Source organism: Bubalus bubalis, chromosome 20, assembly GCF_019923935.1.
Source record: "Bubalus bubalis isolate 160015118507 breed Murrah chromosome 20, NDDB_SH_1, whole genome shotgun sequence".
NCBI lineage: Eukaryota > Metazoa > Chordata > Mammalia > Artiodactyla > Bovidae > Bubalus > Bubalus bubalis.
Window position 1 is genome coordinate 50,960,779 of NC_059176.1, and position 24,320 is coordinate 50,985,098.

The following is a 24,320-nucleotide window of genomic DNA, read 5'->3' on the forward strand; positions in this document are numbered from 1 at the left end:
AGGAAAGAGGATGAGTCAGATGCCGTGGAGGTTGACAACCCGGGGAAAGGAGTAAACAGTGCCACGGAGGAAGCCGGGAGAACAGCGAGCCTGAGGTGGAGATGAACAGGTACCTGGAGGAGACAGGGGACGCTGTTGGCCACGTGGGTCTGAGCTCAGGAGAGAGGCCGAGGTGTGGGACTCCTCGGAGTGCAGGGAGCCATGGCCACGTGGGTCTGAGCTCAGGAGAGAGGCTGAGGTGTGGGACTCCTCGGAGTGCAGGGAGCCATAGAAGCCTGCTGGGTGACTGTCTCAGTCTCCTCCTGCTGCTACAACAAAACACCACAGACTAGGTGGCTTGTCAGAAACAGAAATTTATATCTCTGACTTAAAAAAAAAAACTAGTTAATTTATTTTGGCTGTGCTGGATCTTCGTTGCCATGCAGGCTCTTCTCTAGTGTCAAGTGTGGGCTACTGTCTAGCTCTGTGTGGGCTTCTCATTGCGGTGGCTTCTCTTATTTCCAAGCATGGGCTGTGGGGTCTAAGGGCTTCAGTAGTTGTGGCTCCCAGTCTCTACAGAACAGGCTCAGTAGCTGTGGCACGCAGGCTTAGTTGCTTGTGTGGCATATGGGGTCTTCCTGAACTAGGGAATTGATCCTGTGTCTTCTGCATTGCCAGGCTAATTCTTTAGCATTGAGCCATCAGGGAAACCCTTGCTGACTTCTTAATTAACATCAGACTCCTTCTAAACACACCACAGGTATTATCTGCCCCAACCTTGTAATGATGCTACTGTCCCCAGTTTACTGACACTGAATCAGAGGCACAGGTTACTTCGTGCACAGTGTGCTTCTAGTAAGTCCCAGAAGTCTAGTTTAGAGCCCACAGTATTAACCAGTGCCCCCTAAGCCACCCACTGGCATGATGCACACAGTAGGCACTCATGAAATACATGTGCAGTGAATTAAATCAATCAGATTGCTATTTCCAAGAAAGCCAAAGATCGTAAATTCTTAGGAACACGAATCCCTTTAAATGCCACTTTTAGAATTTCAGTTACCAGGAAGAAAATGAAATAAGGGGGTGCGTGAGCCTTTAGGAGGAATTTTGCTCTTCCTTTTCTGCAGCTTGTATGACTTGCTGCCCACTCATCCTGCCCCTGCCTGAAAGCCCTTCCTCCCGTCTTGCCCTCTTGGGGGAAGAGAAGAGATGGAGCACCCACCGCCCAGCGTGGCAGACAAGAGTGGGGGGTACAGCGATGATTGGTGTTCTAGCTGCTGCTGGAGCCTGAGAGGCGAAGGCCAGACAAGCTTGAGCTTCCTGCAATTTTTGTCAGAGTTCCCTTTCCGTCTGTGAATGCAAATCCTGAATTACAAGCCATCCGGATGACAAGCTGACATTTTAGCTCCAAACATTCTCCTATAATTAGTAGAATCTAATGCAATACAGGGAATGGCTCCATTTTACACACACATTATCGTAATGCCTTTAAATAAGATAATTGATTATGCCTCTGCATAAGAAAGTGAAATATTCAGTGTAATTAAAACCAGCATTCCGATCCTGGCTCCCTGACAGGTGACCCATGTGTCACTTTATAAACCCTTAAAGTACCGCTCACACCCACATTCAAAGTTTGTGGGAGAAAAAATTTTGGAGAATTTTTTTTTTTAATGGTTTCCAGCTTTGGGTCTGGAAGTCTGAGTGGGGGTGGCTACTGACTTTGGGGGTATTTCTGTATTCTTCCTCAGTTCCATGACATTATCACAAACTCTGCCTCCTCTTTCCACACTAGATTTTTCTTCTGTAGATGAGGAAATTGAGGCACAGGGAAATGACAGCCGTTACGTGACAGCCAGGCTTGGAACTCAAGTTGTCTGTCTCACAGCCGTTGCGATTAGATTTTAATTCAAGTCCTTTTGCTTAAAGTGAGAAAACGGTGGTTTTGTTGACAGAATATAGTGTTGGAATCGGGAAATCTGGATTCTACTTTTCTTGGCAATCAGCTAACTTCTGTGAACTTCTGTTTCCCCTATTCATTGATTGGCTGGGGAGAAAATTAGATCAGAGAGGTAAAGTGATAAATCTTAACATTGGGTTGGCCATAAAATTTCTTTGAACTTTTCTGTAAGGTGTCATGGAAAAACCTGAATAAAAATTTTGGCCAACTTTATAATAGTGATACAGTAGGTAGACTCCTGGGTTGTCCAGGGTAGAGGTGGGGAGATTATATATTTGAGTAAAGAAAAGTCAGGTATGGCTGTGCAGTGACCTCAGTGACCTGGGGGTCTAGGGAGTGCTCAGTACTGCCCCATTACTCTTTTATAGTTTTATTTATTTTTTGGCTGTGCTGGTTTTCGTTGCTGCACAGGCTTTGCTCTAGTTGCAGAGAGCAGGGGCTACTCTCTAGTTGCGGTGCTTGGGCTTCTCACCGTGGGGACTTCTCTTGCTGTGGAACAAAGGCTCTAGCACTCGAGGTTCAGTAGTTGAGGCTCGTGGGCTCAGTAGTTGTGGCTCTCAGGCTCTGGAGCTCAATAGTTGTGGTATATGGGCTTAGTTGCTCCGTGGCATGTGATATCTTCCCAGACCAGGGATCGAACCTATGTCTCCTGCATTAGCAGGTGGATTCTTTACCACTGAGCCACCAGGGAAGCCCCTGCCCCATTACTCTTGACCTAACTTGCAGCTCCTGGACATTTTAGTGATGGAGAAGAGATGGGATACTGGTAGGCAAGCTAGGTGAAAATTGTGTGGGCAGCTCTTTGCCTTGTTGGTATTTGGAGATGATGGAGATATCTCAAGTGGCATTAACCTACATTAGCGTCCTGCTTTAGTCCCACTCTGTCATTGTTTCCCAAAGACTTAGTCTGTGACATGCTTTTGTGGGGCAGCTGGTTGGTGTTGGGTGAAAGCCATCGGATAGAAAACCGAACTTCTCCAATTGCCTATTCAGGGGCAAACTAATTACTTTGTGTTTATTCTCATGAACCTCATAGCCTCATCCCAATAGCATTACTAACAATAGTCTAGCTCCCTATGGAGATGTCAAGACTTTTACATTTTACAAGAAAAGCTTTTCCCAGTGTTGTCCTGTTCATGTTCACCTTTGTATTAGTTTCCTATTGTTGCTGTAACAAATGACTACACATCTAATGGCCTAAATAACACAAATTTATCATCTTGTAGTTCTAGAGCCAGAAGTCTGAAATTGATCTTGCTGGGTAAAATCAAATCTTGCTGGGCAATATCACATTCCTTCTGGAGTTTCTAGGGGAGAATCTGTTTCCTTGCCTTTTCCTGCCTCTAGGATCTGCCTGCATTCATTGGCTCATGGTCTCCTCCTCCACCTTCAGAGCCAGCAATGTACTGGGTTGGCCAAAAAGTCAGTTTGGGTCTGTTTATTTATTTACTTAATATATGGCTGCACTGGCCCTTCGTTGCTATTCACCAGCTTTCTCTAGTTGCAGCGAGTGGGGGTACTCTGTAGTTGTGGTGCGCTGGCTTCTCATGGCCATGGCTCATGGCTTCTCTTGATGCAGAGCATGGGCTCTAGGGTGCACGGGCTTCCATAGTTGCAGCAGATGGGCTCAATATTCACAGCTCCCGGGCTCTAGAGCATAGGCTCAGCAGTTGCGGCATGTGGCTTAGTTGCTCTGTGGCATGTGGAACCTTCCCAGACCAGGGATTGAACCCGTGTGTCCTGTGTTGGCAGGCGGACTCCTCACCACTGAAGGAGAAGCCCGTTAATTTGGGTTTTTCCATACGATGTTATGAAAAGACCTGACTTAGCTTTTTGGCGAATCCACTATGTTGAGCCTTTCTTAACTGTGCCTAGTTTCTGATTCTGGTTCTTCTGCCCATCTCTTCCTCACTTAGTCACTCTTATGACTACACTGAGCTGATCAGGATAATCTAGGAATATCTGCCCATCTTGAGATCCTTAACTCAGTTTCATCTGCAAAGTCCATTTTGCCATATAAAGTAACAGATTTCAGGGACTAGGATTTGGGCATCTTTTTTTGGGGGGGGGGTGTTGTTATTCCATCCTACCACTGTACTCTAGCCCCAAGGATAATTGTATTAGTTATCTATTGTTTCTTAACAAATTACCTCCAGATTTCATGGTTTTAATGACTATTTACTGGTTCATCATTTCTTCTGGTAAGAAACCCAGTACCCCAGGCTGGGTGTCTCTCATAAGGCTATATTCAATGTTGACTGGGGCTGTAAGTCACTTCAAGCCTTGATTCGGGAGAATTCACTTCCAAGTTCACTCTCACAGCTGTTGGCCATCCTCAGATTGTTGTGGGCTGTTGGCTAGACACATCAATTCCATCCCACCTAGACCTCTCCATAGGGCAGCTCACAGTATGGTGGGTGAATCCCTTCAGAGTGAGTGAGTGTGAGAACAGGAGGGTGCCCAAGATGGAAACCACAGTCTTTTTATAACCTAGTGTTGGAAGTGACATTCCATCATTTCTTCCATATTCTATTTGTTAGATATGAGTCAATAAATCCAACCCACACTCAAAGAGAGTGGATTACACAGGAGCAGACAGTAATTGGGATATGGGGATCAAATTTGGGGCCATCTTGGAGGCTGCATCCCCCAGCAGTCACACACACCGCTTCCCTTACACAGGGCTGATCCCTAATGATCAGAGATGAGGCCTCCAAGAGTCAAGCAGGAGAAATCAGACTTTAGAAACCTTATCCTAATGCATAGGAGAGTGAGATATTGGGGTGGGGGTGTGTGGGTTGGTGTGTGGTTGTAAAACTTTCTTCCATCTAAGTCCATGGTTCTCTAACTTAGGAAGTATATTAGAATTATCTGGAAAGCAAGATAAAATATCTAAGGCTGGGCTCCAAACCTATAGGTTCTTATAGGTAGTTCTTATGGACTGAGGTAGAAATCACACATGTACATTTTTTTTTTTAGAACTCTCAAAGTAATTCTGATTTGTATCAAAGTTTGAGAAATTTTGATCAAAAGATTTTGCTTATATCTAAAAGGGATTTGGAGATACCATGAAACTCTTTGAAATCTGAATGTTCCAAATGATGATGATAATGAAGATGATGACAAAATAAGAATTACTCTTCATGTGAGTACTTAATACTTGGCAAGCGCTGTCTCCCGAGTCTCCGTTCCCTCATCTACAAAGTGAAGAGAACATCAGTCAACAGGGAGACAGTGAAACCTAAATGATTTAAGTCTGTATGCCCTTGGGTTTATATCAGCAGCTTCCTGTCTTGGCCATCTCTGTGCTCTTTTTGGGGATCCAAGATACTACAAAGCAGGAGACCACACCCATCCCACCACCCTAGCACACTGGGACTGCATGACAAGGGCAAGTGAACTCAAGCACTTACAAAAGCCATTGTGTAATGACCACAGGTCTGATGGGCTGCCCAGGAGGCCATTGTGCAGGCTTGGGCTCAGGCAAGGTTGGCTCTGTGGTGTTCCCAGGTCTTCCATTAAGAGGCCTGGACCACAAACCTAAGCCAAGAGCAGTCGCCAGGCTATTTTTACCTCCAGGTGACAGAGCTGAATCTATTCCTCTTCTTTTGCAGCAGATGCATGGCTGTATCTTGGAGGCCCCAGTCCACTTCTTATCACTGATGAGTGAAGTCCACTGACAGTTATTCCCAGTCTTTCCAGACCTCTTAGGCTTCTTCAGCATTCCGTGGTAGTCAGGGCTGGGGTTAAAGGGAATGTGATTCTTTGTGGACAGGTCTTTTGACCTCCCCTGCTGAGTCATCCCTTGTTTCAAGTACAGATATGCCTGTACTAGTCTCTTCTCATACCTCCTAAACAGGAAAGTGGCAAGAGCTGATGGATGACCTAAGCCATCCTCTTTGTTCTTCCATGAGTCGGAAAACCAAGGCAGAGCACAGGACTTTATCTGCTTACAGATGGTGTGAGCTCTGGCTGTATTTGGAAAGTTCCAAGCCTCCTAGAAGCTTCAACCCAGTGAGGATACTCATGGACCGAGCGTTCTGTGCGTTCTCTTCTGCCGGAACCGGAGCTCCTGGGGACAGATAACAAGGATGAAAGTTATGTAGTTCCAGTTTCAAAGGGTCTAATTTCAAGACTCAAGCTAGTTTTGCAATATCAAACTTAGCTTCAGAAAGAGTGTCCTCTCAGTCCTTGTTTTGCCACTTTCTTGCTGTAAAGGCACGTTAGTTCACTTCACCTGTTTCAGTTCTGACTTTCTTACCTGTGACATGGGTCTATCAGTCAGCATGGGCTCATGCTGCAGGAACAAACAACCCTCAAAACTCAGTTGCTTAATATAGCAAAGATGTATTTCTTACTCACTCTTCGTGTCCATCATTGGTCTACTGAGGGCTCTGTTGTTTTTCTTCTAGGACAGAGCTGAACAAAAACAGTTACCATCAGAAGCATTGTTAATTTCAATGGTGTTGGGACAGGGAGAGTAGGAACAAATGTTGGTGCATCCACCTGGAAGTAACACGCATTACTCTGCTCATGTTTCGTTAGTCAGAGCAAGTCACATAGTCATCTGTAACTCCAGGGGTGCAGGGAAGCATGGTCCTGCCACGTGCTCAGAAAGGGGAGATCTGGAAAGTTCTGGTGAGCAGCCACTATTGGCTCTCACAATGAGTATTGTTATGTCAACTTCCCTCCAGGTTACTGAAAGCATTAAAGGAGAATATAGATGAAAAAGCACTTTGCAACTAATAGACACGAGTAAAATGTCGTTCGGGTCTCATTTGATGTCAGCCATCGTGTGACACACGCTATCCTGGATGATCTGTAACAGCAGCACACCCCCGGACAGGATTCTGAAAGGGAGGGGCTTGCTTTCAGAGCCTTGGCTGTAACCATCAGGCAGGGCCAATGAGCCCAGGTGTATATGTGGAACGAGAACTCTTCCTCAGCTGGAGGCTCCTGGATGCCGTCCACAGTATTTCCTGGGAAGGGCTCACTCTGGTGACAGCTGAACAGTGATCCCCAGAAGCAGAGACAACCTGGGCTGTCCTGATGTCGGCCCCTGAATCCTCCTCACTAAGGAGTGGGTCAGGTTTCTTAGCTCAGTGGATTTGAGAACGGTTGTGGTCTGCTGTGGATTTTGGTCCAAGTGCCCATCTGTATACTGGGATCTGCTCTGTGCTGAGATGCCTGCTTCTTGCTTTGAGGTCCTTGGAGCGGGAAGCCTTTGTTATCTGGGGAGGTCCTGTAATATGGCAGTTCCCTGTCCCCATCAGTGGCTTTTCTGGCGGGAAGAAACGCCCTTTGAGATCAGCGATGTGCTGGTGACTGTGCTCCAAGCCATCTGACCACTGGCGTTTTCGATGTTAAGCACTCTACCCCCACCACCCCCCCACCTTGTTTTTTGGCTGGGAAGAATCTTTACTTGAAATTTAAACTAAAAGAAATCCCTACGTCCTTAACATTCTGTGTGGGCCAATAGATACGCCCCTGGCAACAGTAGCTCAGAACTTAGTCATTCCTGTGCTCAATATACACTTGCAAATGCATTTTCTTATTATAATTCCACAGGATTATTCTACTGATGATTTTATTATTGGTAATGCATTATTAATTTATTAGCAATAAGTACCAATAATATTATTCTACCAATAGTCTTGTGAAATGGCTGACATTCTCATCCCCAATTTACAGATGAGGAGACTGAGGCTCATGGAGCTTATCCACCTTATTGAAGGTCCCACAGGTAACAAGTGGCCTGCATTTAAATACAGGTGCTCAGACTCCACCCTGGAGAAGAAAATGGCAACTCACTCCAGTATTCTTGCCTGGAAGAATGGGCAGAGGAGCCTGGTGGGCTCTGGTTCATAGTGTCTCAGAGTCAGACATGACTGAACATACACACAGGCCTCGGACTCCAAGCCCATTGTCCCTTTCACTCTACGCTCTCCTTCCTCATGCTACTTGTCTTTTTTGTTTGTTTGTTTGTTTTGGACGATAGGAGATCCTGACTAGCCATCAGAATTTTAGAGCTAAAGGGGATTTTCCAGATGATCTGCTCCAACTCCCTTATTTTATGGAGGAGGAAGCCCGAGGCTCACAGATGGCTGCCTGATGGCTCACATTGAGCTGCATTTCACTCCTTCGCTTTTTCTGCTATATCCTAACCACGATGATAGTTGTTTTTTTTTTTTTTCTTTATTTCTGTCTATTCCCTGCCTCTCTTCTATAGCGTCTCATCCACATTTTGTAACACCACCTCCTAGAAGCCTCCCCTGATTATCTTTATTCCCCCCGGTTTGGTGCTTACTCAATGCAATGTAAGAGCCCCTGTAGCCTTCCAGATTATAGGATATACCCATTGAGTTGTGATAGTTTACTGATGGATAATTATGGACCCCCCCCCTTATCCCATTGGGGACAGAAATTATGCTTGTTCTGCTTGACCCTCTCTACTTGGGGGCTTCCTGGTGGCTCAGTGGTAAAGAATCTTCCTGCCAATGCAGGAGATGTGGGTTTGATCCCTGATTTGGGAAGATCCCCTAGAGCAGGAAATGACAACCCACTCTAGTGTTTTTGCCTGGAAAATGCCATGGCCAGAGGAGCCTGGTGGGCTACCGTCCACAGGGTCATAAAGAGCCAGACACAACTGAGTGACCAAACAAGAACAGCAACTATACTTGGGGCTGATCCTTAGCTGGTACTCAGAAAATGTTCACAGATGGAAGGGAGAAGGAAAAAAGGCAGGCAGAGAGGAAAGAAGGAATGGAGGGAGGGGGGAAGGCCAGCTGACCCCGTGTGACTTTCTGCAAAGGCCCTCTCTTGCAGGGTGGGTGGGGGGCAGTGCCTCCTGAGGGGCTCTTCTGGTTGGGGTCTCTCAGGGGTCAGGGAGCAGGAAGACCTCTCTGCTGCATCATGGGGATCTGCCCCCTGCCTCTGCGCTGCTGTTCTTGTTCTTACCAGCAGCCTTTGGGAAGGGAGCTGAGTTGAGTGAGGAGGAGAGCAAGAGAGATTGAGGGGGAGAGCAGAGAGGAGGTGCACTGCTCCAAGACAGGAGAAGAGCACTTAAGAAATGTCACTTAGGATTCCTGAAAGAATAAGCTGGAAAAACAACCACACACTCTCTGCCGGGTGACGCAAGTCAAAGAGAAACGCGATGCAATTAGTCACTGGTTCTGAGTAGGAGGTGGGAGGGGGCAGGGAGGCAGAACGGGAGGACGGTGAAGGGCGGGGGGCCGGTGGCAGCCTCCCTCACAAGCTCTGCATCATCTGCTGCACGCAGCCCCCGTCGCCCTGGAGGAGATGTTATTTCTTCTCTTCCAGCCCTCTGTGCTGGCCAGAGCCCCTCCTCCCAGGAGGTGGCATCCTCCCCCTGTGTCCACACAGCTGAGGTCGAGAAGCAGGGAACCCAGAGTTTGTGAGGGAGGGGCTTGGGAGACCAGGGGTCACGGGGAGGGTGAAGGGGGGAAGTCTTTGGCCTTGGGCCCACCCTGTGGACCTCAGCTCCCCACTTTCCCGCCCACTTTGGTCCAGAGTGAAATGTTTCTCCTATTCAGGACTTCAAAGAGGGCAATTGCTCACTCCATTACCTACCAAACAGTTGTTAAACACCACGTGCCAGACCATGCTCTCATGGAGCTCATGGTTTAAGTCAAAGAGATGGACAAGGAAGCAGGCAAACAGGAGGATGCTGAGTGACGGGAAACGTGCTGGTGGTTTTCCATTTTGCCCACATGGGGCTGAAGGAAGGACCCAAATGAAGGAAAGACCCTTGTTTTCCTGGGTAAGGGAGGAGTCATTGGTGATTAAAAGTTCTGGGTGTATTACATGAACCTCACACTGAAAGGATTTTGAGTTTCCTGGCAAGAGAGGGAGATTTGGGAAAGAAGCATCTTGAGGGTACTTTGAGGGGCTGGAGTCTCCTGTCTGCTAACCACTGCTGTTCACAGCAGCATCAGCATCCCCTGGGCACTTAGTCAAGATCCATGGGCTCCACTCAAACCTGCTGAATCAAACTCTCAGGGCGCAGGGTCCAGGAAACTGTGTTTTAATAAAAATTCAGGTGATTTCATTGTGTATGGAAATTTGAGGTACCCTGTCTAAAAGACTAGCTGAAATTGACTCAAATCCTCACTAGCCTGTCTTTGGGAAGGTGAGGCCAATCTAGCCGCCTGCCTTGGGTTTTGTAAATTTCAAAAGCTTTTCTAGCCAACTGTGTCTCTGATGTGGTTGGGGGTGGGGGGGTTGATAATTCTTGTTTTCTGTTTAGTGCCATGGACCTTTATCTTCCCCTGGGTTACAACTCTGATAAGGGACACAAACTTTTCTTTTTTAAAGAATTTTTTTAAATTGAAGTATGGTTGATTTAAATTGTTGTGTTAGTTTCTGGTGTGTAGCAAAGTGAATCAGTTATACATATATGTATATCTACTTTTTTACAGATTCTTCTCCCATATAGGCTATTACAGAGGATTGAGTTGGGCTCCCTGTGCTATATACAGCTGGCCCTTTTATATATAGCTATTTTATATATAGCAATGTGTATATGTCAGTCCCAATCTCCCAATTCATCCCTCTCCCCATTTACCCCCGATAGCCATGTTTGTTTTCTACATCTGTAACTCTGTTTTGTAGATAAGTTCATTTGTACCCGTTTTTTTTTTTTTTTTTTTTGGATTCCACATGTAAGTGATATATGATATTGTCTTTCTCTGTCTGATGTACTTCACTCAGTATGACAATCTCTAGGTCCATCTGTGTTGCTGCCAATGGCATTATTTCATCTTTTTAATGACTGAGTAGTATTCCATTGTGTGTGTGTGTGTGTGTGTGTGTGTGTGTGTATATATATATATATACATACATACATACACCACATATTCTTTATCCATTCCTCTATTGATGGACATTTGGGTTGCTTCCATGTCCTGGCTAACACACATTTTTCTTGACCCACCTTTTTTGCATGTTCACATGCCCCAAATATAGTGCATATGAGGTAGTTATGCATCATAGGTTTTTCCTTGTGATTTGAAGGTACATTGAGGAGAAGAATATCACAGAACTGCAGCCAGATAATTTAAGGTCGAATATTTTGCTTCTCTGTTCCTCAGCCATTTCTTAACAACTCAAACCTCTAGTGATGTTCCTAGGCCTTCTCTCCCCCTCCTTTCCCTCTTCTCCACATCTAAGTTTCTATGCATTTAATTTGCCTAAGAGTTTAACTCTCTCCTTGTTTCCTTCCAACCCAGTTTTCCAAGATCCCACATTGCAACCACCTAAGAAACTGATGATATTTTTACAAAGATAGTTCCTTGCCTAAGAGACTCTCTGGTGCCATATGGTAAAATGGTAATTTTCTTTATCACCCTACATTAGCAATCAAGCTTATTTTTAAAAAAATAATTTTATTTATTTGTTTGTTTTTGGCTCTGCTGGGTCTTCGTTGCTGTGCAGACTTTCTCTAGTTGTGGCGGGTGGAGGCTGCTCTCTAGTTACGGTGTTTGGGCTTCTCATTGCAGTGGCTTCTCTTGTTGCAGAGCACAGGCTCTAGGGTGAGTGAGCTTCAGTGGTTGTGGCTCCCGGGCTTAGTTGCTCCAAAACATGTGGGATCTTTCCAGATCAGGGATCACACCTGTGTCTCCTGCATTGGCAGGCAGATTCTTCACCACTGAGCCACCAGCGAAGCCCCAAGTTTCTTATTTAGTCCCAGAAGTGCTCCCATAACCATGGTCTTGATAACTTCCTGCTCCTTTAGGCTGAAGGGTTGTGGTCTGTCCTTCCCACTCCAGCATGCTCTCAAACTGGGATGTTCTCCCGTGGCCATACTACTGACTTGCTTCTCAAGTGGATGCTTTACCCGTTAAACAAATTTCCTAACAGTTTTTCCTTCTCTAACTTGTCCTATTTTATTGCTGTTTTTTCCCCAAAGACCTTTCTTCATTCAGCACACTCTTTTTCCCTTCTTCTTTTCAAGCCCTCAATCTTCCTTCCCTGCCCAGCTCTGACCATTCCCTTCTTGCTGGAAGGAATAATTTCTCTGACCAGGCCTTGAGCACTGCCTCAGTGCTATCTTCTTATTCCCCACCAGCTTGTACCCTTTTTATCTGTTTCCCAAACTGTTGATTCAGTTGATGTTATTTAAGCTTTCAGGGTAATAAATGAAGGTAAACCATGCCACCTCCTCATACCCACCCCAGAATAAGCTTGTAATTAGACTCTGAATGGAAGGAGAGTGGGTGCTTTACCAGAGGGGAGACCCCACCCTCCACGAATACGCAGAAGCTCATTAACCTTCTGGGCATGAATGGATGTCAAAAACTGTTTTGGTCCTCACCTTCTTGACCTGTCCATCACCTGCAGAACTGTCAACCTCACTCTTTCCTTTCATTCTTTCTTCAGTCTGGTCCTGATGTTGGTCCTTCTGAGGATTTTCTCCTTCTATTTTGAGCATTCCTTTGAGTGTTCTTGTCTTGTAAGATGAGCACTTCTATCTTGCCAGGAGTACTACCTAGAGCCAAATATTGGGAATCAGGAATCAGGCAAACATGCCCCTCCCAATTCCAGTGGAGTTTTTCTGAGTCTTATGCGTGTGATGGGATAGGAGTCATTTTGAAAGGACTCCATGCAAGATGACTCCCCCAACAAAAAGAGGTTGTGTGGGTTGTGCCACTCGATGTGGACTCTAGAAGAAATGGTGAGGCATCACCGGAGAGCACTTCTCTTGCACAAAGACACCACACACACACAGGTTCCCAAAAGGGGGAGGTCGGGACTCAGAACCCCTACAGACTCCTACAGCTCAGTAGCAAAAAGTCAGACAACTCAATTAAAAATGCACAAAAACTTGAAGAGACATTTCTCCAAAGAAGACATACACGTGGCCAATGGATATAGGAAAAGATGCTTAACATTACTAATCCTGCAGCTCAAAATTGCAGTGAATTATTACCTCATATCACTTAAGATGGCTATTATCAGAAAACAAAAAAAATAACAAGTTTTGACTAGGACAAGGAGAAATGGAACTCCTGTACATTGTTGATGGTGCAGCTGCTATGAAAAACTGTATGGGAGTTCCTCAAAAAATAGAAAATAGAATTACCATATGATCCAGCAATCCCACTTCTGGGTCTACATCCAAAAGAATTGAAATCAAGATCTCAAAAGAGATTATCCGCGCTCCCATCTTTATCCCAGCACTATTTGCAGCTGAGATGTGAAAACAACCTGAATGTCCATTGATGGACGAATGGATAAAGGAAATGTGGCATATACATAGAATAGAATACTGTTCAGCCTTAGAAAAGAAGGAGAGCCTACCATTTGCAGCAACATGGCTGAACCTGGAGGACATTATGCTGAGTGAAATAAGCCAGGGATCTAAAATAGTTAAACTCATAGAAACAGAGAGGAGAACAGTGGTTGCTGAGGTTTGCAGGGAGGGGAAAATAGGAGTTGCTGTTTAGTGGATGTGAAGTTTTAGTTATATAAGATAAGTAAGTTCTAGAAATCTGTTGTATACAACATCATGCCTATGGTTAACAATACCTAATGTGCATTTAAAATTTTGTTAAGGGTGGGGACTTCCCTGGTAGTCCAGTGATTAAGATTCCACATTTCCAATGCTAGAGGTGTGGGTTCAATCCTGGCTCTGAGAACTAAGATCCTACATGCCCCTGCTAAGTCACTTCAGTCGTGTCCAACTCTGTGTGACCCCACAGACGGCAGCCCACCAGGCTCCCCCGTCCCCGGGATTCTCTAGGCAAGAACACTGGAGTGGGTTGCCATTTCCTTCTCCAGTGCATGAAAGTGAAAAGTGAAAGGGAAGTTGCTGAGTCATGTCCGACTCTTAGCGACCCCATGGACTGCAGCCCACCAGGCTCCTCCATCCATGGGATTTTCCAGGCAAGAGTACTGGAGTGGGGTGCACCTACATGCCCCCAGATGCAGCCAAAAAATAAAGAAAAAAAATTTGTCGAGTGGATCTTACGTTAAGTGTTTTTACTGATAATAATATTCTTTTAAGAGTCATCAATGGCAGGACACAATAGTAACAGTCCAGGGAGAACAACTCTGACCCTTATTTCTCCTCCCTCCCTAGCCCTCTGGCCCTTTCCTAGAGGCACTAGAAGCGGCTGAGTGAAGGCGGCAGAGAACAGACAAGAAGGATGAAGGGGCGCGTGATGTCTTAATTCCCCATTATGGTCTCCGGGCAGGAGGAATGGAGCCCTGTGTGAGGCAGGTGCCCTGGGAGGTACCCTGGGGTGGCATCAGAGAGTTCTGGGGGAGCCTGCGTTCCAGGTGGGCGTGTCAGCCGCCATCATAGGAAAGGTATTGTGCAGAGCAGAGACAAGGCCTGTGGGTCCTCAGCCCTGGCCCACACCACCGGCTGGCCACGTCATCGCCTGAACCCGTTTCCCACCCAGGGCAGGCTCCTAGTACCTGCCCTGTCCACCTCCCAGGAGTGTCTGAGAAGTCCTCTGTGGCATCACAAACTTGGCTCAGCACCTCAGGTGGACCTTGTCCCATTTGGCTACCCAGCATCCAGGCACACTTTTTATTTAGGAGAATCCCTGCTTTGAGAAAATCTTGGTGGGAGGCAGAAATGCCACCTCCTACAATGGGAGGCAAAAGAGGCCAGCCACTTCCTCTCCTGGAATCCACCACCCCCACCTCTCCGTCTCCCCTCTCCCTCACACACTCACACACACACACTCACACACTCACCCATCCTAGTCTGGGCCCTTGGAGGCTGCTCCCTGGACCCGCGAATGTGAAGGGAGTGGTGCAGAGACAGAGGCGCAGCAGAGACGAATCGCTGGGGCAGAGGCGACGGAGGGGAGTTGAGGAGCCTCACCCGCAGGGTGTTGGTGCCAGGATGGTGAAAGCCCACGAGCCGGGTCCCAGTCAGCCTTTTCCTCTGGTGTGAACTTGGAGGAGCTGGTGGCTGCTGGGTCTCCACTGACTTCTCCCACATACTCTGGGGTTCTCATTAGTTCTTCTGACCTCTTTCCAACACTCTCCTTTCCTCTATCAGGTATACTGACCAGAGGTGGCTTTTATTGTCTGCATTGAAGGGCCTGGTGGGTACAGTTCCCATCAGCTGCATTTCAGGGACATTTATAGTGACTGCTGCCACCCCTGAATTCCTCCCAGGGAGTTCCCAGAATCCTCTGGGCCTGTGGTCCAGGACCCAGCTCACCCTCCTGCTTCTCCTTCCTGGATTTCTGAGGCTCCACTGGAAGTGTCTGGTGTCTTGTCTCTGCACAGGATATTCCCATGGTACCTGTCTTCTTTAGAACCTTATTTTTGCACTGTGCAGTGGCAGAGGCCTCCAGCTTGCAAGCTCTGAGGACAAGCTTTGGTTTCAATAGGCTCGGCCTGAAATCACAGCTCTGCCTGGAGTCAGAGCCCTGCCACCTACTAACTCATCATGGATGAACTTGTTAACCTCTCTGGGCCTCGGTTTCCTCTTCTGCACAGTAAGGATAATAGCAGCACCTTCTCATAGGGACACAGAAAGAATGAAATGAGACCCACCTCCTTACTCTAAATGGATGAGACTAGAGCTGTTATTATTACTGACTTTATCGTTCTGCTCATACTAGAATGTGGCTTCCTTTCCTTGCTCTGCTTTGAATCTAATTTACAGTCACCTGTGTGTGTGTGTGTGTGCGCGTGCGCATGTGCGCGCGCATGGTTAGTTGCTCAGTCATGTCCGACTATTTGTGACCCCATGGACTGTAGCCCACCAGGCTCTTCTGTCCATGGGATTTCACAGGCAAAAATACTGGAGTGGGTTGCCGTTTCCTTCTCCAGGGGATCTTCCCGACACAGGAATCGAACCTGCATCTCCTGTGTCTCGTGCATTGCAGGCAAATACTTTACCTTTTGAGCCATTGCGGAAAGGTTCCCCTGTAAACCCAGCCTTTTTTCCATCTTGGGGACATGGGAGGAGAGGTCTGAGGTTGAGTTCTTTGAATGCTTGGGCTTTGCAGTAAGAAAAGGGCCCTGGAAGTAGGAAGCAAGGGATTCAGGGATTGAGCCAAAGTTTTTAAGTTCCCAGAGTCACAGATCTGCTGCTGTTACTACTGAGTTTGTCATGGCTACAGCTAGGAGATGCTGTGTGTAATGTGTACCGCTGGCCTCCTCACCCTATCAGCTTTCCCAAGCCTGTCCCAGGACACTGCTGAGGCCCAGCTGGCATCGTGATATCGGGCCTGGGCAGGGGAAGTCTCTGTGCACCAGACTCTCAGGACATGAGGGACTTCAGGGCCACCTTTTCTGATTCCCTTTGCTTTATGGATAAGAAGACCCAGATTCAGAGAAGGAAACAGCCTCAGGGAACACAGTCTCCTGACTGGAGAGGGGACCCTCTCTGCTCCCTGCACTGCCTCTTGGAGCATCGCTGAGCTCACGTGTGTGTGTGTGTGTGTGTGTGTGTGTGTGTGTGATCTTACTCCCCTCCTCCTCCTCCTCCGCTGACCTCCCCCTCCCCATGCAGCCCCCTGATTTATCTCACCACAAGACTCTTGGATGAGCTGCAACATCGAAGATGGATATGTTCTCTGGAACAGCTTCAGCTGACTGCTAGCTTGGGGTGTAATAACTTATTTATCACAGGTCTCCTTCATAAATAGATTTCTTTCCTGAGCTCGCAATCATGGTCACATGCTTTTGAGAGGCTGCGGAACAGACAAATTCACAAATGAAGCCCAACCCAAAGCAGGGGCTCGATAGAGCAGGAGGGCAAAGGGAGGGGGAAAATGAATACTTTTTTGAGTGGCTATGAGGCGCACAAAATTAGCTCTTGCTGAATTTTCTCAGGCTCCTTCCTACAAGCTATTTCCCGACTTTACAGGGAGGGAGCAGGTCCAGAGAGGCCATGGAAGCCACAGAGCCAGAAATCAAAACCAGTCTGTCTGCCTCCAAGGTTCATGAGGACCTTTGATTGCAATTTATTCAAGTTTCTGGAGACGAATTCGACATGTTTGGGAAAAATTCATTCTAAGAAGAAAGAATTTCTCACTTTTCTGTCCTTTTCTGTCCTCCCACCTAAACCCATTCATTTTGAGACTAGTGTCCATTTGCCATTTCCTCTTTCTCCTTCTCTCCCTCACTCCCTTGTCTTCTTTTTCACTCTTATGGGTGTCTAAGGTCATCAGATATCCTGAGCTGAGCCCCACACTGAATCCAGTGGCTCTGGGTAGAAGGCTGGTGACTGTGGGCAAGGGGCTGAGGCTGGCGGGTTGGTGTAGTCAGCCTGGGGACAGGCTGGAGTCATGGCTGAGGCTGTGTCCTAGCTGCTTCTGGCTGCAGGACTGGCATCCTGGAGGGATACACGTGGGCATCACACTGGTGGCCTGGTGCCTCTGACACTCTTTTGGCCCAGGGACCACTGGCCACAAGGATGTACCAATAGGCTCATGGATGCAGGGCTGCCCGCCAGGCGGAGTGCCACACATCAGGACATCCTGTGCTGTTCTCGGGATGAAGTTGCGCTGTCCACGTGGTGGGCAGTTGGGATGGGAAGTCTGCAACTGATTTGGCTTCCTGAAATTTCACCAGTGAAAGAGAGATGTCACTCTATAGTGTAGGTGTAAAGAATATTAACTAGGTTATTGATTCATCTACTCAACAAGTAATTACTGAGGACCTGGTCCATACTAGGTCCTTTTTTAGATACTAGAGACTGAGTGAACATTGCAGATAAGTTCAGGATCTCAAGAAATTTCACTTCCAGTGGAAGAGAGAAATGATAAGCCCCTCTTCTGAGTGCGGAAAAGATGGAGAAAAAGGGTATGACTGTTAAGATCTAAGACCTCTATTTCTCTTCTCACTGCCTCTTTAACCTGTTTCCTACCTGAGTGTTAATTTTCGCCAACTGCAGATTGCTGCCAGCATCAAAGACGCCGGATATGGATGATCAAAGATTCATGATTTAAGCAGCACAGACAGCTTCTCTCTTGTATCTCACAAGTCGATGATACAACTCTTTGCTTTGGGCAAACACTCATGCAGCTCTGTGTCTTCAAGGAGCATCTATAACACCATGCCCTGAGTGGATAGAATGATCTGTGGACAATTTTTAAGGAGTAACTTTTAGGTCAAGGCATTTAATGGCAGGCCTTTTTATCTTTTCATAGTTTTTTCTTTTTTAATTGAGGATCACCTACAATTCATAGAGCACTGTGATGTGCTTGAGACCATCTAGGCTATCACTGAGGGCCGTGAGGAACCTTAACTGTCTTACTCAAGAGAATTTGTATTCTTCTTGTTGATACACCTGGTCTGTTACATTCAATCACCGCCTGTATGGCTAAGAGGAGATGAGGGCCAGAACTTACTTCAAACTCTGGGTCTGTCATTTCCTAGCTTTGTGATCTTGGGCAAGTTACTTTATCTTTCTGAGCTTCAGTGACCCCTTGGGAAAGAGTGTAGTTGAATGGAAAGAGCAGAGCCTTTAAGGTTTGAATCCTGGCTCTGTCTCTTATTTGCCATGTGAGAAACTTACCTGTGGGAACTTGGTTTCTACATCTGAAAAATGGAAATGAAAATGCCTACTTCACAGGGATGTTTTAAAGATTAGAGAAAAAAACACATTTCAAGCACAAAGTCTGTATATATATTAGTTGGTAAATATGTAATTTTCTTTTAACCTTTCCTTTTATATGAAACAAAACCTTTTGGGGATGACTTCATCCTTGTCTTATAACTGGCACTACCATTTACCCACATGCTCAGGCCAAAAACCTAGAGGTCATCTCAGATTCATTTATTTTATATCACCCCTCCTGCTCTCCTTTCCTGAGCATGCAATTCAGTAGCAAGGTTTTTGGCTTGACTTCTGAATGTATCTTGAATCTTTCTTCTCCCACAGTATCTATTTCTATGGCAATAGTCATAACCACTGTCATCTCTCCCTTAGCGATTTTAAATCATGGTCTTCAAGCTCTTTTGCACTCCTCTTATCAAGAGGTGGGGGTTAATGTTCCCTCCCCTTGAACCTCCATGAACTTGGGACCACTTTGACCCATAACATATGGTGGAAAAGATACTATATGGCTTCTCAAGATAGGTCATCAAAGACTTCTCTTTGGTTCTCTTGAAACACTCCCTTTAAATACTCCCTTTTGTAATGAGCTGTCCTGCTGTGAGGAAGTCCAGGAGAGCACAAGTAGGGGGTTCCAGTTGACAGTTGCAGCTAAGCCAAGCTTTTGCAGTTCCCAGCCATTTTGCCATTTGACACCTCCCAACTGAGAATTCCAGAGAAGGCAATGGCACCCCAATCCAGTAGTCTTGCCTGGAAAATCCCATGGATGGAGGAGCCTGGTGGGCTGCAGTCCATGGGGTCGCTAAGAGTTGGACACGACTGAGCGACTTCCCTTTCACTTTTCACTTTCATGCATTGGAGAAGGAAATGGCAACCCACTCCAGTGTTCTTGCCTGGAGAATCCCAGGGATGGGGAAGCCTGGTGGGCTGCCGTCTATGGGGTCGCACAGAGTCGGACACGACTGAAGCGACTTAGCAGCAGCAGCAAAGAATACTGGAGTTGGTTGCTATGGCCTCCTCCAGGAGATCTTCCCAACCCAGGGATCAAACTTGCATCTCTTACATCTCCTGCATTGGCAGGCAGTTTCTTTATCACTAGCTCTACTTGGGAAGCAAGTGAGGAAGATAATACCACTGTGCATATACACTCTTTCCAAACTTCCTACCTGCCTTGGCCTGTTAAGCCCCACATGACCTGGCCCCTGTTCTTAGCTGCTTGCTGTAGGTGTGGGATACTATCATCTTCTACATGGAAGTCAGAGGCTGGCCAAAGGCATTTGACATGGGACACAGAAAGCACCTCTTGCAGCTCAGTCTCAGGTTCCCACTTAAAGGGCCAAGGCAGGATTTCCTATACCTGTATAGGTGTTGGAACCCTGATCCATGACCTCAGACCCTCTGTGGGTGGTCATGACCTTTCCTGTACCTTTTTAGCTCTGACTGCTGTCTTAGTTACTGGCAGTTGTTACATCTCTCCCTCCCTCCCTCCTTCCCTCTTTCTTTCTTTCTGTGCAGCCATATTTTAAAAATAATATCAATTGTTTCTATTTGTCTGTAGCCAGAGGGGAGAACTCCATCAACTTAACAGACCATATTGCAAGAAGCCTGAAAACTCATATTATCTGTACACAATGTGATCATCTACTTAAGAAACGAGCTGAAAAGTTGTTAGAAGTTAGCACATTTGGCAAGGTGGCTAGATATAAGATCTACATATCCAATTGACTTTTTGGTGAGAATGGTAGATTAAGCATAGTCATTTAAATTCGCTTTGTTCTGAAATGCCACTAAAATTCTCGGTTAAGTTCCCCCCCCCCCCAATAAATCCACAAAAATGGGGAGGATGAAAGTGGAGACAACATCATTTGGGGAGCTAGAAAGCAGATGGGTGAATGGTAACTTATGTAGCTGATATAAGAAAGAATACTCCTAAGCTAGCAGAATTCTGAACTAGGGATCCTCAGAATCAACCAGATGTACACTGCAGAGTGTGAAGGCTCAGAGACTGCTTGCATTAGAAACTTTTGAAGCTGGAGGTGGAGGCGGGGAAAAAGATTGGTGGAAAGCTGTATAAAAAGCAGTTAGGAATGGGAGTTTTTATTTAATGAGTACAGAGCTTCTGTTTGGGGTGATGAAAACTTCTAGAAGTATCAGTGGTGATAGTTACAACAACAACTTGGTAAATGCACTTAACGCCCTCTCATAACATGGCCATGAACTTCCTCAAAGCCTACAGGAGACTGACTCACTCCAGTCTAAGACAGAGTCTTTTTTTTTTTTTCTTTTACTGTTTTTTTTTTTTTAATTATTTTTTAATTGGTGGAAAACTGCTTTACAGTTTTATGTTGGTTTCTTCCATACAACAATATGAATCAGTCATAAGTATATCCCCTCCCTCCCTCCCTTCTCCCAGCCCAACCCTCTAGGTCATCATAGAGCACCAGGCTGGGTCCCTGTGTTATTTAGCAACTTCTCACTAGCTATCCTTTTTACACATGACTGAGTATATATGCCACTGCCGCTCTCTCAGCGCATCCCACCCTCACCTTCCCTTGCTGTGACCACAAGTCCGTTCTCTGCTGGGTTCATCAGCACCATTTTCCTAGATTCCATACATATGTGTTAACATATAATAATTGCTTTTCTCTCTCTGACTTACTTTACTCTGTATAAGAGGCTCTAGGTTCACCCACCTCACTACAACTGACTCAAATTTGTTCCTTTTTATGGCCGAGTAATATTCCATTGGGACATAGATGGGGAAACAGTGGAAATAGTGTCAGACTTTATTTTTGGGGGCTCCAAAATCACTGCAGATGGTGATTGCAGCCATGAAATTAAAAGACGCTTACTCCTTGGAAGCAAAGTTATGACTAACCTAGATAGCATATTAAAAAGCAGAGATATTACTTTGCCAACAAAGGTCCGTCTGGTCAAGGCTATGGTTTTTCCAGTGGTCATGTATGGATGTGAGAGTCGGACTGTGAAGAAAGCTGAGCGCCGAAGAATTGATGCTTTTGAACTGTAGTGTTGGAGAAGACTCTTGAGAGTCCCTTGGACTGCAAGGAGATCCAACCAGTCCATCCTAAAGGAGATCAGTCCTGGGTGTTCTTTGGAAGGATTGATGCTAAAGCTGAAACTCCAATACTTTGGCCACCTCATGTGAAGAGTTGACTCATTGGAAAAGACTCTGATGCTGGGAGGAATTGGGGGCAGGAGGAGAAGGGGACGACAGAGGATGAAATGGCTGGATGGCATCACCGACTCGATGGATGTGAGTTTGAGTGAACTCCAGGAGTTGGTGATGGACAGGGAGGCCTGGCGTGCTGCAATGCATGGGGTCGCAAAGAGTCGGACACAACTGAGCGACTCAACTGAACTGAACTGAATATTCCATTATATAAATGTGCCACAACTTCTTCATCCATTAATCTGTAGTGGACATCTAGGTTGCTTCTGTGTCCTGGCTATTGTAAATATTGCTGTAATGAATATTGCGGTACATGTGTAAGACATAGTCTTTTAAAAATATTTTTTATTGGAGGATAGTTTATTTACAATATTGTATTTCTACTCTATAGGAAAGTGAATCAGTTATACATATACATATACCCACTCTTCTTTAGGCTCTTTTCCCATATAGGTCATTATAGAGTATTGAGTATAGTTCCCTGTGCTATACAGTAGGTCCTTATTAGTTATCTGTTTTGTGTATAGTATTGTGTATATGTCAATCCCAATCTCCCAATATATCCCTCTCTTTCCCTTTCCCCACAGTAACCATGTTTGTTTTCTACATCTGTGACTCTATTTCTGTTTTGTAAATTTATTCATCTCATTTTTTTTAGTTTCCACATATAAGCAATATCATATGGTATTTGTCTTTGTCTGACTTACTTTACTTAGTGTGATAATCTCTAGGTCAATCAATATATTACCCATTCTGCAAATGGTATTATTTCATTATTTTTATGGCTGAATAATATTCTGGGTTTTTTTTGTGTATATATATATATATATATATATATGCATACATACATACACACACACACACGTACATATCACATCTTCTTTATCCATTCATCTGTCATGGACATTTAGGTTGCTTCCATGGAAGACAGAATCTTACATAATATAATCACATGAGTGACTATTGCATCACCTTTGCCATATTCTGTTGGCTAGAAGCAGATTACAGCTTCTGTTCAAACTCAGAATATACAAGGGTGTAACTCATTGAGGATCATCTTAGAATTCTGTCTACCTGAACTGAAGACCAAAAGAAGCTCTAATAAGCTTCCAGAGAGAAATAAATACGTTCATCTGAATAATCAGGAAGTAGAATAATTCACCTTTCTCAACAGCAGTGTTGGAAGCTATGGAGTAGGGCTATCAAGATTCTAAAGGGAAAGAATTTCATACCTATCTTTCTATACCCAGCCAATCTATCCATTGAGCATGAATGTAGAATACACACATTATTGGGAATAATGTCTCAAATATTTATCTCCCACACACTCATTTTCAGGAAACTGTGCTTTATAAATGTAAGGAGTAACTAACAAATAAGACAACTGATCCAAAAGACAAGAAATAAGAAAAAAACTCCAGCATAATTGTGAACATTTTCCAAAGAGGAATCTGACCAGATTAGAGAAGGTCAGAAGGCTTGAGGAGGGGGAATTCATCAGGATGAAATTGATAGGGCAGTTGAGATGAGTGAATGTAATGGAAAAAGATTTAGATGACCGGCAGGGAGTTTTGAGTTGACTTAGTGATAACATAAAAACTTAATCAAACAGAATAACAATTATGAACTTCAGGGATATAAAAATTATTCAGGAAAGGAAATTGACTACATGGCTTAGCTTTTAATAACTGAGAATTAAGTTCATTACAATGTAAATACTGCACGTTAATCTAACCAGAGTGATGGTGTAATTACATAGTTCTGGAAGGGTGGTCTTATGGATTTGAGTCCTAGCCCCAGTACTTGTGACTGTGACCTTATTTGGAAATAAGGTCTTTGTAGATGATCAAGTTAAGGTGAGGTCATTAGGGTGGGCTCTACTCCAGTATGACTGGTGTCCTTATCAAAGGAGGAAATTTGGACATAGAGACAGAGACACAGCAAGAACATCATGTGAAGACTGCGGCTAAGCTGCCACAAGCCAAGGCAGGCCAAAGGTTGCTGAAAACCCACCAGAAACAAGGAGATAGGCTTGGAGCAGATTCTTCCACACAACTCTTGGAAGGAAAAAACCCTACAGACACTCGGATTTTGGATTTCTAGCCTCCAGTACGGGAGAAGGCAATGGCACCCCGCCCCAGTACTCTTGCCTGGAAAATCCCATGGACGGAGGAGCCTGGTGCACTGCAGTCCATGGGGTCTCTAGGAGTTGGACACGACTGAACGACTTCACTTTCACTTTTCACTTTCATGCATTTGAGAGGGAAATGGCAACCCACTCCAGTGTTCTTGCCTGAAGAATCCCAGGGACGGGGGAGCCTGTGGGCTGCCGTCTATGGGGTCGCACAGAGTCGGACATGACTGACGTGACTTAGCAGCAGCAGCAGCAGCAGCAGCCTCCAGTACTGTGAGACAATGCATTCTTGTTGTTTAAGATATCCAGGGGACTTCTCTGGTGGCCCTGGGGTGGTTAAGGCTCTGTGCTTTCACTGCTGAGGGCATGAGTTTGATTCTTGGTCTGGGAACTAAGACCCCACATGCCACGCCATGTGGTGTGGTCAAAACAAAATCAACAAATACATAAATCTTTAAAAAAAAAGACATCCAGTTTATGGTACTTTGTTACAACAGCTCTATTA